This window comes from Rutidosis leptorrhynchoides, chromosome 3, assembly GCF_046630445.1.
Source record: "Rutidosis leptorrhynchoides isolate AG116_Rl617_1_P2 chromosome 3, CSIRO_AGI_Rlap_v1, whole genome shotgun sequence".
In the NCBI taxonomy this organism is placed as follows: domain Eukaryota; kingdom Viridiplantae; phylum Streptophyta; class Magnoliopsida; order Asterales; family Asteraceae; genus Rutidosis; species Rutidosis leptorrhynchoides.
The window spans coordinates 125,500,413-125,516,667 of record NC_092335.1 but is presented as its reverse complement, the minus strand read 5'-3'; the positions used below and the strand labels follow the sequence as shown (position 1 = coordinate 125,516,667).

At 34.9% G+C, this 16,255-nt stretch overlaps 1 long non-coding RNA gene across 1 annotated transcript; it reads right to left on the bottom strand.

Annotated features, from left to right (window-relative positions):
* Positions 1 to 32: 32 nt before the first annotated feature.
* LOC139896770 (uncharacterized) lies at positions 33 to 3,918 on the bottom strand. The gene is made up of 4 exons (XR_011776341.1): positions 3,045 to 3,918; positions 2,211 to 2,981; positions 1,918 to 2,060; positions 33 to 212 (listed from the first exon to the last, which is right to left on the bottom strand). It is a non-coding gene; the product is annotated as an uncharacterized lncRNA (long non-coding RNA).
* Between the last annotated feature and the right edge of the window lie 12,337 nt (positions 3,919 to 16,255).

Sequence of the window (16,255 nt, the reverse complement as noted above, 5' to 3'; positions counted from 1 at the left end):
TCAAGTTCTTATTTAAGAAATTTATGGTACAGAATCAACTATTTTATACATATATAAATATATATTTAAGAAATTATCAATAAAGTCAACATTGGTCAACGACCGATGCGTCCCCGACGCGTCCCGACTCGGCCGACGCGTCCTTTTTAGGTCTCGACCGATGCGTCCCCGACTCGCGACTTTTACAACCTTGTGCATACCCCTCTAATAACCTGAAAACAACAAATACAGGGTCGAATAAAACCATTTGCAGACAGCCAGACATGTAGACACACAGCAACACATATTTAAAGATGACACACTTTTCAAGCAATACTACTTTTACACAATTATTATTTAAACGCAGCAACAAAAACACACATTACTTAAATGAAGACATCAACACACATTACTTAAATGAAGACATCAATCATATTCTATATCCTATCAATCTTCTAACAAAGTACTTATACTCCCTTTCAAGAGTTGATGTGACCTTATAATTTGAGTAAAAGCACTATGAATCAAAGTTATACACATTCAAAACTCAGTTTTAATACCTGATAAAAAAAACTAACCAACCATGATTTTGTTACCCAAGGACCCATCAAAGAAAGTCAGACTTGTGGAGCCCCAACAATTAAACGATAAACGAACCACTCACAATCAGTTTTTGAACACCCTAATCTTTACTATCTAAAGAGGGTCATAGTAAATATTCAATGGTTGGTTAAATGGGAATCTGACCCCTAAATCTTTAGTGTTATTGAACATCCAAATTGGAATATCAACCACAAAAATCCTGCATTTGCACATAATACGTTTACTTATATTCACACATTCAAACATTAATTTTTCAAGAATGTACACCTATTGTCCATCATGATATAGTTCAAAAGTTACCATCTGAATGTTGGTACTAACTACTAAGGTAGTCAATTTTAAAACCCCAATTTATGTTTCCTAACTGCACAAACTGTTTTCTTTTGGGGTTGTTAGTATTGAACTTAACCCGCTCATCAAACCAAAATGTTACGGAACGGGGAATGTAATACGATTACAATCGCATAAATCTCGATAAAATTTAGTCACATCTATAACATCAGAAAACAAAAGAAAATTGTGAATAAAATCAAACATTTCATAATGTAACCCAATATAGTCCCACCAAAACACGATACATTGCTTGCACCTTAAGCCCATGTTATATTGATCAAAAAAATGTCCGACGGTAACAAAAACTCACATAGATATTTAGTTAGTCCTATAGGTCAGAATGTCAGATTAACATAACCTTATCAATAATAAATTCTATAAAGGCAAAATTAAGAATGGAATTAGGGTCACCGCATACACGAGTCGACCTCCAAGGGGGACCGTGTTCCATCCCTACCAACCTCACTTTGGGGCCTTGACTTTTATAAAAAAAAGTGCAAGTTGTTCTACAGTTACCTAAACATAGTAGCATATTAAAACAATTAGAAAAACATTTAATCCATATATCTAATCTAATACATATGATCATAATCACAAAAATGAGATAAGTCTTGTTAAGGGTAAACGGGTCATGGGGTTCGAGCTTGAGTTTCTAATCTAATACTTTAGCTGCACTTATTTTTTCAATCACATATAATTTTAAGTTGTATGTAAACACAATCAAAATTAAAGGCATAAAGGTGCTTGTAGATTGGCCAAACCTGACCGGAACCCATTGTGCACTTTTACCCAAGTCGCCCAAACTTCCATATATCTATTGTAAATGAAGGAATCTAAAAGTTGTCCCAAATAAAGTAATAATGGTTAGAAAGTCATTATAAATAAAATAAGCAGATTAGTATCACCATACGGATTGAAATTAATAAAATTAGTTTAGATATTAAGGTTCAGTAGATTTCTTGAAAAATCAAGATAAAGAAATATTAAAGCTGGAAAAATTACCACAAGGAACAGCACCACCAATCGCTCCACTGATAAACTTCATAATTAGTAACCTCCGGGAGCATGATCATCATCAATAATAATGGTTTGTAAAAATTTACAGAGGTGGATCACAGTTTTGATCATCATCAGTTATGCATGATCTGATGAAGTACGAAAGATATTAGGTGAAAAACATCCTATAAATTGATCAAAATAGAGATATGTTTAACTATATATATTCGGTGTTTTGATCGAGATAATTCACGGATATGCAGCTATGTGACCCAATCGCAGTAGAGATATTTGTGTACCTCTTTAGCGCACATTTACAGCCCTTTGTGCTGCCCAAAGCGTGGTCTGCGCTGTCCTAAATACGGCCTTTTGTTGCTCGATTAAGCTCAATTATCGCCTTGAAAACACCGGCATTTGCACAATTTTGAGTATTCCATATTTATTTCAAGGTGACAACAAATATACTGCACTCAGGTATTTATATAGTTGATCATCTTCAGCTCAACATTTTAATGATATGATTATGTTGCATCTTATTAGAAGCTATATATGACTACCCAATAAATTTGTGTTGCCACCTTTCAAATGTATGAAGTGAATGGCAATAAATTGACTTAGATGATCAATATTTGTACCATCATATCGAAACTGAGATCAGCCACATGTCTATTCAGATACAAGCAGCACCAACAGACACAGGAAAATGGGTTTAAATTGCCGCCCAACCCATCTGTTATCGAAGGGGTCAGCATTGTCACCCGACCAGTTAGCTGTCAAATGGGTCAGAATTGCCACCCTAACATGTCTGCAGTTTGGGACAAACTGTCTACAGTGTGGGTCGTTGTCTACCATTAGGTGATTGTGTGCTATTAGGGCCCGTATATGCCATAAGGGTGGATATACATGTCTACATTGTGGGTCGTTTTCATTCAGTTGCCTTTTGGTGGCTTTAAATCCTGTGGGCGCTCCTTTAGCAGCGGGCTTATCTGAAAACGGGTACTGAGTTTTCGCCATACAAATTGGTAAATCTGAGAACCCTTTCGGTATATATTTTTATCTGTTTTTTCTGCCTGCAAGAAAAGGCAATCGAATTTACATATGTTTTTCTTAAAACAAATGAAATTCATTGATACCTGTTTAGAGTATTCAACACCACTGGCACCAAGCGTATATTAGCAGAGAAGGTGATGACGTATATGAAAAACTTGGCTACATAATGAAACAAGTTGTATAATGAAAGTTATTGAAAATAGTTGTCGAGTAATGTAATCCATAATAAAAATAACAAAAGGTTACAACTCCTTTGAGAAAATAAGCCCTTATACAATGGTATCTTACTTGTCTAAGCAGTTATAAGCAACACCAACAGTGACAGAAAATTGAGTGTCAATTGAAACCCAACCTATCTGTTATCAAATGGGTCAGACCAGTTTGCTTTCAACTGGGTCGAAATTGCCACCCCAGAAAACAGGCTGTAGTTTGGGACTACTCTCTACGGTATGGGTCTGTGATGTTATTAATTTAATGGTCCTACATTCCAAATATCCTAATCCATTTACATGTCCACAAACTATCGGTAAATTATCGGTAACCTTGTTTTTAAGCGTCTGTACATAACATCAGTAAATTATCGGTAACCTTGTTTGTCCTGTACACAAAAGCGACAAAACATTAACCAACAATAAGAAACAACATTCAAAACTCTATAATTGGACTACAATCAAACTGCACGAATCAACTTAGAACTTACATCCAGTAAGAACTAAAAGATTAACCAACCATCAACAGAAAAAAAAAATTAAAAAAATTTAATCACAATTCATACAATTCGTTTATATTCATATATAAACGAATTTAACTTTTAATTTTTATAAGTGCATAACTGCTGTGAGTTTTTTAAAAAATTGATATGGTGATGACTAAAAAACAGGGTGTTAGTTGCAAAATAATAAAAAGTCATTAAATTTCGAATTTTAATCAAAATCAAATCAATTTTTTTATGAGTAAAATTAGTTTTAATTAGAAATTTAATTCATATAAAAAAAATTAAAAACAAAAAATATCGTTTGTTAATTAATTTATATTTAAATCAATACTGTGAACAATGTGTATTGTTACAAAATTTAACGACTGGCATACAAACCGCAGAGGAATGGAATCAAGACACACAACTATAATTAGCATTGAATCAATAATAGCATGAGTGGAATGAAGACACAAAACTGTAATGATCACAAAATCGTAATAACAATAATAAACCCTATACACTTTAACCTGTAATTGCATCAGCGATTTGAATTCCAATCAGCCACATATACGATGGAGACCCTAAATTGCTGCTATTAACGCAGCAAAACCTAAATCACTGGAGACCATTAAGCGTTCCAAGCCCTATTTCTTTTTTTGTAATTTTCGTCTTTATGTCTCCGGCTCAATCGCCGGAGAAACTTCCGGCATAATGACATAATGTTGTGTTTTTATATAAAATTTATACGGTATTTTTCAGAAAAAGGCAACGGATTCATTGGTGGTTATGGCGATTTAAAATACGGCCGCTGAAATGTCCCTTCTGATTAAAAATGTTCCATATTAATTGATTTCGTTGCGAGATTTTGACCTCTATATGAGACTTTTTTCAAAGACTGCATTCATTTTAAAACAAAACATAACCTTTATTTCATCAATAAAGGTTTAAAAAGCTTTACGTAGATTATCAAATAATGATAATCTAAAATATTCTGTTTACAAACGATCATTACATAATGGTTTACAATACAAATATGTTACAACGAAATAAGTTTCTTGAATGCAGTTTTTACACAATATCATACAAGCATGGACTCCAAATCTCGTCCTTATTTAAGTATGCGACAGCGGAAGCTCTTAATAATCACCTGAGAATAAACATGCTTAAAACGTCAACAAAAATGTTGGTGAGTTATAGGTTTAACCTATATATTATCAAATCATAATAATAGACCACAAGATTTCATATTTCAATACACATTCCATACATAGAGATAAAAATCATTCATATGGTGAACACCTGGTAACCGACATTAACAAGATGCATATTTAAGAATATCCCCATCATTCCGGGACACCCTTCGGATATGATATAAATTTCGAAGTACTAAAGCATCCGGTACTTTGGATGGGGTTTGTTAGGCCCAATAGATCTATCTTTAGGATTCGCGTCAATTAGGGTGTTTGTTCCCTAATTCTTAGATTATCAGACTTAATAAAAAGGGACATATTCGATTTCGATAATTCAACCATAGAATGTAGTTTCACGTACTTGTGTCTATTTTGTAAATCATTTATAAAACCTGCATGTATTCTCATCCCAAAAATATTAGATTTTAAAAGTGGGACTATAACTCACTTTCACAGATTTTTTACTTCGTCGGAAAGTAAGACTTGGCCACTGGTCGATTCACGAACCTATAACAAATATGTACATATATATCAAAGTATGTTCAAAATATATTTACAACACTTTTAATACATTTTGATGTTTTAAGTTTATTAAGTCAGCTGTCCTCGTTAGTAACCTACAACTAGTTGTCCATAGTTAGATGTACAGAAATAAATCGATATATATTATCTTGAATCAATCCACGACCCAGTGTATACATATCTCAGTATTGATCACAACTCAAACTATATATATTTTGGAATCAACCTCAACCTTGTATAGCTAACTCCAACATTCACATATAGAGTGTCTATGGTTGTTCCGAAATATATATAGATGTGTCGACATGATAGGTCGAAACATTGTATACGTGTCTATGGCATCTCAAGATTACATAATATACAATACAAGTTGATTTAGTTATGGTTGGAATAGATTTGTTACCAATTTTCACGTAGCTAAAATAAGTAGTTTTTACCAATTTTGTTTTGCTCGCCATTTCTTCGTTTCTAATCCGTTTTGAGTGATTTAAGCGGCCACGGTTTTGTATTGAACTTGACTTTATGAAACTAAACAGAAAAGGTATAGGTTTATAGTCGGAAATACAAGTTACAAGTCATTTTTGAAAGAGGTAGTCATTTCCGTCGAAAGAACGACATCTTGATGACTGTTTTGAAAAACATACTTTCACTTTGAGTTTAACCATGATTTTTGGATATGGTTTCATGTTCATAAGAAAAATTATTTTCCTAGAAGTATAGCTTTTAAATCAAAGTTTTTCATAGTTTTTAATTATCCAAACCAAAACAGCCCCCGGTTGTAACTACGACGGCGTAAATCCGGTTTTATGGTGTTTATCGTGTTTCCGGGTTTTAAATCATTAAGTTAGCATATCATATAGATATAAATCATGTGTATAGTTGATTTTAAAAGTGTAGTTAGAAGGATTAACTTTATTTGCGAACAAGTTTAGAATTAACTAAACTATGTTCTAGTGATTACTAGTTTACCACTTCAAATATGATAGCTTTTTATGTATGAATCGAATGATGTTATGAACATCATTACTACCTTAAGTTCCTTGGATAAACCTACTAGAAAATAGAAAAATGGATCTAGCTTCAACGGATCCTTGGATGGCTCGAAGTTCTTGAAGCAGAATCATGACACGAAAACAAGTTCAAGTAAGATCATCACTTGAAATAAGATTGTTATAGTTATAGAAATTGAACCAAAGTTTGAATATGATTATTACCTTGTATTAGAATGATAACCTACTGTAAAAAAAAGATTTCTTGAGGTTGGATGATCACCTTACAAGATTGGAAGTGAGCTAGCAAACTTGAAAGTATTCTTGATTTTATGTAACTAGAACTTGTAGAATTTATGAAGAACACTTAGAACTTGAAGTTAGAACTTGAGAGAGATCAATTAGATGAAGAAAATTGAAGAATGAAAGTGTTTGTAGGTGTTTTTGGTCGTTGGTGTATGGATTAGATATAAAGGATATGTAATTTTGTTTTCATGTAAATAAGTCATGAATGATTACTCATATTTTTGTAATTTTATGAGATATTTTGAAATGTCCCGTTCTTATTGATTAAAAACGTTCCATATTAATTGATTTCGTTGCGAGGTTTTGACCTCTATATGAGACGTTTTTCAAAGACTGCATTCATTTTTATACAAACCATAACCTTTATTTCATCAATAAAGGTTTAAAAAGCTTTACGTAGATTATCAAATAATGATAATCTAAAATATCTTGTTTACACACGACTATTACATAATGGTTTACAATACAAATATGTTACAACAAAATAAGTTTCTTGAATGCAGTTTTTACACAATATCATACAAGCATGGACTCCAAATCTTGTCCTTATTTAAGTATGCGACAGCGGAAGCTCTTAATAATCACCTGAGAATAAACATGCTTAAAACGTCAACAAAAATGTTGGTGAGTTATAGGTTTAACCTATATATATCAAATCGTAACAATAGACCACAAGATTTCATATTTCAATACACATCCCATACATAGAGATAAAAATCATTCATATGGTGAACACCTGGTAACCGACAATAACAAGATGCATATATAAGAATATCCCCATCATTCCGGGACACCCTTCGGATATGATATAAATTTCGAAGTACTAAAGCATCCGGTACTTTGGATGGGGTTTGTTAGGCCCAATAGATCTATCTTTAGGATTCGCGTCAATTAGGGTGTCTGTTCCCTAATTCTTAGATTACCAGACTTAATAAAAAGGGGCATATTCGATTTCGATAATTCAACCATAGAATGTAGTTTCACGTACTTGTGTCTATTTTGTAAATCATTTATAAAACCTGCATGTATTCTCATCCCAAAAATATTAGATTTTAAAAGTGGGACTATAACTCACTTTCACAGATTTTTACTTCGTCGGGAAGTAAGACTTGGCCACTGGTTGATTCACGAACCTATAACAATATATACATATATATCAAAGTATGTTCAAAATATACTTACAACACTTTTAATATATTTTGATGTTTTAAGTTTATTAAGTCAGCTGTCCTCGTTAGTAACCTACAACTAGTTGTCCACAGTTAGATGTACAGAAATAAATCGATAAATATTATCTTGAATCAATCCACGACCCAGTGTATACGTATCTCAGTATTGATCACAACTCAAACTATATATATTTTGGAATCAACCTCAACCCTGTATAGCTAACTCCAACATTCACATATAGAGTGTCTATGGTTGTTCCGAAATATATATAGATGTGTCGACATGATAGGTCGAAACATTGTATACGTATCTATGGTATCTCAAGATTACATAATATATAATACAAGTTGATTAAGTTATGGTTGGAATAGATTTGTTACCAATTTTCACGTAGCTAAAATGAGAAAAATTATCCAATCTTGTTTTACCCATAACTTCTTCATTTTAAATCCGTTTTGAGTGAATCAAATTGCTATGGTTTCATATTGAACTATATTTTATGAATCTAAACAAAAAAAGTACAGGTTTCTAGTCGGAAAAATAAGTTACAAGTCGTTTTTGTAAAGGTAGTCATTTCAGTCGAAAGAACGACGTCTAGATGACCATTTTAGAAAACATACTTCCACTTTGAGTTTAACCATAATTTTTGGATATAGTTTCATGTTCATAATAAAAATCATTTTCTCAGAATAACAACTTTTAAATCAAAGTTTATCATAGTTTTTAATTAACTAACCCAAAACAGCCCGCGGTGTTACTACGACGGCGTAAATCCGGTTTTACGGTGTTTTTCGTGTTTCCAGGTTTTAAATCATTAAGTTAGCATATCATATAGATATAGAACATGTGTTTAGTTGATTTTAAAAGTCAAGTTAGAAGGATTAACTTTTGTTTGCGAACAAGTTTAGAATTAACTAAACTATGTTCTAGTGATTACAAGTTTAAACCTTCGAATAAGATAGCTTTATATGTATGAATCGAATGATGTTATGAACATCATTACTACCTTAAGTTCCTTGGATGAACCTACTGGAAAAGAGAAAAATGGATCTAGCTTCAATGGATCCTTGGATGGCTCAAAGTTCTTGAAGCAAAATCATGACACGAAAACAAGTTCAAGTAAGATCATCACTTGAAATAAGATTGTTATAGTTATAGAAATTGAACCAAAGTTTGAATATGATTATTACCTTGTATTAGAATGATAACCTACTGTAATAAACAAAGATTTCTTGAGGTTGGATGATCACCTTACAAGATTGGAAGTGAGCTAGCAAACTTGAAAGTATTCTTGATTTTATGAAACTAGAACTTTTGGAATTTATGAAGAACACTTAGAACTTGAAGATAGAACTTGAGAGAGTTCAATTAGATGAAGAAAATTGAAGAATGAAAGTGTTTGTAGGTGTTTTTGGTCGTTGGTGTATGGATTAGATATAAAGGATATGTAATTTTGTTTTCATGTAAATAAGTCATGAATGATTACTCATATTTTTGTAATCTTATGAGATATTTCATGCTAGTTGCCAAATGATGGTTCCCACATGTGTTAGGTGACTCACATGGGCTGCTAAGAGCTGATCATTGGAGTGTATATACCAATAGTACATACATCTAAAAGATGTGTATTGTACGAGTACGAATACGGGTGCATACGAGTAGAATTGTTGATGAAACTGAACGAGAATGTAATTGTAAGCATTTTTGTTAAGTAGAAGTATTTTGATAAGTGTATTGAAGTCTTTCAAAAGTGTATAAATACATATTAAAACACTACATGTATATACATTTTAACTGAGTCGTTAAGTCATCGTTAGTCGTTACATGTAAGTGTTGTTTTGAAACCTTTAGGTTAACGATCTTGTTAAATGTTGTTAACCCAATGTTTATAATATCAAAAGAGATTTTAAATTATTATATTATCATGATATTATGATGTACGAATATCTCTTAATATGATATATATACATTAAATGTCGTTACAACGATAAACGTTACATATATGTCTCGTTTCAAAATCATTAAGTTAGTAGTCTTGTTTTTACATATGTAGTTCATTGTTAATATAATTAATGATATGTTTACTTATCATAATATCATGTTAACTATATATATAACCATATATATGTCATCATATAGTTTTTTTACAAGTTTTAACGTTCGTGAATCACCGGTCAACTTGGGTGGTCAATTGTCTATATGAAACCTATTTCAATTAATCAAGTCTTAACAAGTTTGATTGCTTAACATGTTGGAAACATTTAATCATGTAAACATCAATCTCAATTAATATATATAAACATGGAAAAGTTCGGGTCACTACAGTACCTACCCGTTAAATAAATTTCGTCCCGAAATTTTAAGCTGTTGAAGGTGTTGACGAATCTTCTGGAAATAGATGCGGGTATTTCTTCTTCATCTGATCTTCACGCTCCCAGGTGAACTCGGGTCCTCTACGAGCATTCCATCGTACCTTAACAATTGGTATCTTGTTTTGCTTAAGTCTTTTAACCTCACGATCCATTATTTCGACGGGTTCTTCGATGAATTGGAGTTTTTCGTTGATTTGGATTTCATCTAACGGAATAGTGAGATCTTCTTTAGCAAAACATTTCTTCAAATTCGAGACGTGGAAAGTGTTATGTACAGCCGCGAGTTGTTGAGGTAACTCAAGTCGGTAAGCTACTGGTCCGACACGATCAATAATCTTGAATGGTCCAATATACCTTGGATTTAATTTCCCTCGTTTACCAAATCGAACAACGCCTTTCCAAGGTGAAACTTTAAGCATGACCATCTCTCCAATTTCAAATTCTATATCTTTTCTTTTAATGTCAGCGTAGCTCTTTTGTCGACTTTGGGCGGTTTTCAACCGTTGTTGAATTTGGATGATCTTCTCGGTAGTTTCTTGTATAATCTCCGGACCCGTAATCTGTCTATCCCCCACCTCACTCCAACAAATCGGAGACCTGCACTTTCTACCATAAAGTGCTTCAAACGGCGCCATCTCAATGCTTGAATGGTAGCTGTTGTTGTAGGAAAATTCTGCTAACGGTAGATGTCGATCCCAACTGTTTCCGAAATCAATTACACATGCTCGTAGCATGTCTTCAAGCGTTTGTATCGTCCTTTCGCTCTGCCCATCAGTTTGTGGATGATAGGCAGTACTCATGTCTAGACGAGTTCCTAATGCTTGCTGTAATGTCTGCCAGAATCTTGAAATAAATCTGCCATCCCTATCAGAGATAATAGAGATTGGTATTCCATGTCTGGAGACGACTTCCTTCAAATACAGTCGTGCTAACTTCTCCATCTTGTCATCTTCTCTTATTGGTAGGAAGTGTGATGATTTGGTGAGACGATCAACTATTACCCAAATAGTATCAAAACCACTTGCAGTCCTTGGCAATTTAGTGATGAAATCCATGGTAATGTTTTCCCATTTCCATTCCGGGATTTCGGGTTGTTGAAGTAGACCTGATGGTTTCTGATGCTCAGCTTTGACCTTAGAACACGTCAAACATTCTCCTACGTATTTAGCAACATCGGCTTTCATACCCGGCCACCAAAAATGTTTCTTGAGATCCTTGTACATCTTCCCCGTTCCAGGATGTATTGAGTATCTGGTTTTATGAGCTTCTCTAAGTACCATTTCTCTCATATCTCCAAATTTTGGTACCCAAATCCTTTCAGCCCGATACCGGGTTCCGTCTTCCCGAATATTAAGATGCTTCTCCGATCCTTTGGGTATTTCATCCTTTAAATTTCCCTCTTTTAAAACTCCTAGTTGCGCCTCCTTTATTTGAGTAGTAATGTTATTATGAATCATTATATTCATAGATTTTACTCGAATGGGTTCTCTATCCTTCCTGCTCAAGGCATCGGCTACCACATTTGCCTTCCCCGGGTGGTAACGAATCTCAAAATCGTAATCATTCAATAATTCAATCCACCTACGCTGCCTCATATTCAGTTGTTTCTGATTAAATATGTGTTGAAGACTTTTGTGGTCGGTATATATAATACTTTTGACCCCATATAAGTAGTGCCTCCAAGTCTTTAATGCAAAAACAACCGCGCCTAATTCCAAATCATGCGTCGTATAATTTTGTTCGTGAATCTTCAATTGTCTAGACGCATAAGCAATCACCTTCGTTCGTTGCATTAATACACAACCGAGACCTTGCTTTGATGCGTCACAATAAATCACAAAATCATCATTCCCTTCAGGCAATGACAATATAGGTGCCGTAGTTAGCTTTTTCTTCAATAACTGAAACGCTTTCTCTTGTTCATCATTCCATTCAAATTTCTTCCCTTTATGCGTTAATGCAGTCAAGGGTTTTGCTATTCTGGAAAAGTCTTGGATGAACCTTCTGTAGTAACCAGCTAGTCCTAAAAACTGGCGTATGTGTTTCGGAGTTTTCGGGGTTTCCCACTTTTCAACAGTTTCTATCTTTGCCGGATCCACCTTAATACCTTCTTTGTTCACTATGTGACCGAGGAATTGAACTTCTTCCAACCAAAATGCACACTTTGAAAACTTAGCGTACAATTCTTCCTTCCTCAATACTTCTAACACCTTTCTCAAATGTTCACCGTGTTCTTGGTCATTCTTTGAGTAAATAAGTATGTCATCAATGAAAACAATGACAAACTTGTCAAGGTATGGTCCACACACTCGGTTCATAAGGTCCATGAACACAGCTGGTGCATTAGTTAAACCAAACGGCATGACCATAAACTCGTAATGACCGTAACGTGTTCTGAAAGCAGTCTTTGGAATATCATCTTCTTTCACCCGCATTTGATGATACCCGGAACGTAAGTCAATCTTTGAATAAACAGACGAGCCTTGTAGTTGATCAAATAAGTCGTCGATTCTCGGTAGTGGGTAGCGGTTCTTGATGGTAAGTTTGTTCAACTCTCGGTAGTCGATACACAACCTGAATGTACCATCTTTCTTCTTGACAAACAAAACAGGAGCTCCCCACGGTGATGTGCTTGGTCGAATGAAACCACGCTCTAAAAGTTCTTGTAATTGGCTTTGCAGTTCTTTCATCTCGCTGGGTGCGAGTCTGTAAGGAGCACGAGCTATTGGTGCAGCTCCTGGTACAAGATCTATTTGAAATTCAACGGATCGATGTGGGGGTAATCCCGGTAATTCTTTCGGAAATACATCGGGAAATTCTTTTGCAATGGGAACATCATTGATGCTCTTTTCTTCAGTTTGTACTTTCTCGACGTGTGCTAGAATAGCATAGCAACCTTTTCTTATTAGTTTTTGTGCCTTCAAATTACTAATAAGATGTAGCTTCGTGTTGCCCTTTTCTCCGTACACCATTAAGGGTTTTCCTTTTTCTCGTATAATGCGAATTGCATTTTTGTAACAAACGATCTCCGCTTTCACTTCTTTCAACCAGTCCATACCGATTATCACATCAAAACTCCCTAACTCTACTGGTATCAAATCAATCTTAAATGTTTCGCTAACCAGTTTAATTTCTCGATTCCGACATATATTATCTGCTGAAATTAATTTACCATTTGCTAATTCGAGTAAAAATTTACTATCCAAAGGCGTCAATGGACAACTTAATTTAGCACAAAAATCTCTACTCATATAGCTTCTATCCGCACCCGAATCAAATAAAACGTAAGCAGATTTATTGTCAATAAGAAACGTACCCGTAACAAGCTCCGGGTCTTCCTGCGCCTCTACCGCATTAATATTGAAAACTCTTCCACGGCCTTGTCCATTCGTGTTCTCCTGGTTCGGGCAATTTCTAATAATGTGGCCTGGTTTTCCACATTTATAACAAACTACATTGGCATAACTTGCTCCGACACTACTTGCTCCGCCATTACTCGTTCCGACACCATTTGTTCCTTTCGTTCTATTAACCCCTGGTCCGTAGACCTCACACTTCGCCGCGCTATGACCATTTCTTTTACACTTGTTGCAAAATTTGGTGCAGAACCCCGAGTGATTCTTTTCACACCTTTGGCATAGTTGCTTCTGATTGTTGTTGTTGTTGCGGTTATTATTGTTGTTGGGATGATTGTTGTAGTTGCTGTTGTTGTTGTTGTTGTTGTTGTTGGGCCGTTTGTTGTAGTTGCGATTGATGTTGCGATTGTTGGGATAATTGTTGCGATTATTGTTGTAATTGTTGTTGTTGTTGTATTGGTGATTCTTATCACCGTTTTCCTCCCACTTTCTTTTGACTTGCTTCACATTGGCCTCTTCAGCAGTCTGTTCTTTAATTCTTTCTTCAATCTGGTTCACTAGTTTGTGAGCCATTCTACATGCCTGTTGTATGGAGGCGGGCTCGTGTGAACTTATATCTTCTTGGATTCTTTCCGGTAATCCTTTCACAAACGCGTCGATCTTCTCTTCCTCATCTTCGAATGCTCCCGGACACAATAGGCACAATTCTGTGAATCGTCTTTCGTACGTGGTAATATCAAATCCTTGGGTTCGTAACCCTCTAAGTTCTGTCTTGAGCTTATTGACCTCGGTTCTGGGACGGTACTTCTCGTTCATCAAGTGCTTGAATGCTGACCACGGTAGTGCGTACGCATCATCTTGTCCCACTTGCTCTAGATAGGTATTCCACCATGTTAACGCTGAACCTGTGAAGGTATGCGTAGCGTACTTCACTTTGTCCTCTTCAGTACACTTACTTATGGCAAACACCGATTCAACCTTCTCGGTCCACCGTTTCAATCCGATCGGTCCTTCGGTTCCATCAAATTCCAAAGGTTTGCAGGCAGTGAATTCTTTGTAGGTGCATCCTACACGATTTCCTGTACTGCTAGATCCAAGGTTATTGTTGGTATGTAGCGCAGCCTGTACTGCAGCTATGTTTGAAGCTAGAAAAGTACGGAATTCCTCTTCATTCATATTCACGGTGTGTCGAGTAGTCGGTGCCATTTCCTTCAAAATAGTTAAATGGAACAAGTTAATCATACAGAATATTAAGAGTAGTTAATAGTATTTCGTAGCATAATATGAACTCATTTATAAAAGCTTTTTCTTCATATTAGCGTTTTATAAGTTTAAATTCGGGTAGTACCTACCCGTTAAGTTCATACTTAGTAGCTAATATACAATTCAACTACTACAATTCTATATGAAAAACTGATTATAATAATATTTCGCGTTCAAACTTTTATACAATATTTTACAAACTTACAATATCGCTTATTTTACATAAAGCATGAAATATAGCACACAATAACTTTGATACAAGATAGTTGTGAAGACAATTCTAGCTAGTACACAAGTCGTTCAGCAAAGGCAATAAAGACACGTAATTCATACGTCCAGAAACAAGTCATGCATTCTGGTTTTACTAGGACTACTTCCCATCCTTGGTCTTGTGCAACATAACCGTTATGGCTGTTGATAAGACAGCGTGTTGTAACGTCATCAAAGGGACGAGGGTTACGTAATGTCCAACAGTCCCGTAATAATCTAAAAACCTCATTTCTTACCCCAATTACCGACTCCGTCACTTGTGGAAACGTTTTGTTTAATAGTTGTAGCCCGATGTTCTTGTTCTCACTTTGGTGAGAAGCGAACATTACTAATCCGTAAGCATAACATGCTTCTTTATGTTGCATGTTAGCCGCTTTTTCTAAATCACGAAGTCCAATATTCGGATATATTGAGTCAAAATAATTTCTTAACCCGTTGCGTAAAATAGCATTTGGGTTCCCCGCAATATATGCGTCAAAGTAAACACATCGTAACTTATGGGTTTCCCAATGTGATATCCCCCATCTTTCAAACGAAAGTCTCTTATAAACCAAGACATTCTTGGAACGTTCTTCGAATGTCTTACAAACTGATCTCGCCTTAAATAGTTGTGCCGAAGAATTCTGGCCGACTCTAGACAAGATTTCATCAATCATGTCTCCGGGTAGGTCTCTTAAAATATTGGGTTGTCTATCCATTTTGTGTTTTTAAACTGTAAAATAGACAAGAGTTAGATTCATAAAAAAAAATACTTATTAATACAAGCAATTTTTACATATATCATAAACCATAATAACACTATATTCCATATATTACACCACACGAATACAACTATCTTATTCCGACTCGCTCGTTTCTTCTTCTTCGGTTTTGGTTCGTTTTGCCAAGTTTCTAGGGATATATGATGTTCCCCTAATACGAGCCGTCGTTGTCCACATTGGTTTAGAAAAACCTGGTGGTTTAGAGGTTCCCGGGTCATTGTTACAACTTAAGGACTTCGGGGGTTGACGATACATATAAAGTTCATCGGGGTTGAAATTAGATTTCTCTATTTTTATGCCCTTTCCCTTATTATTTTCTTTTGCCTTTTTAAATTCAGTTGGGGTAATTTCTATAACATCATCGGAATTCTCGTCGGAATCCGATTCATCGGAGAATT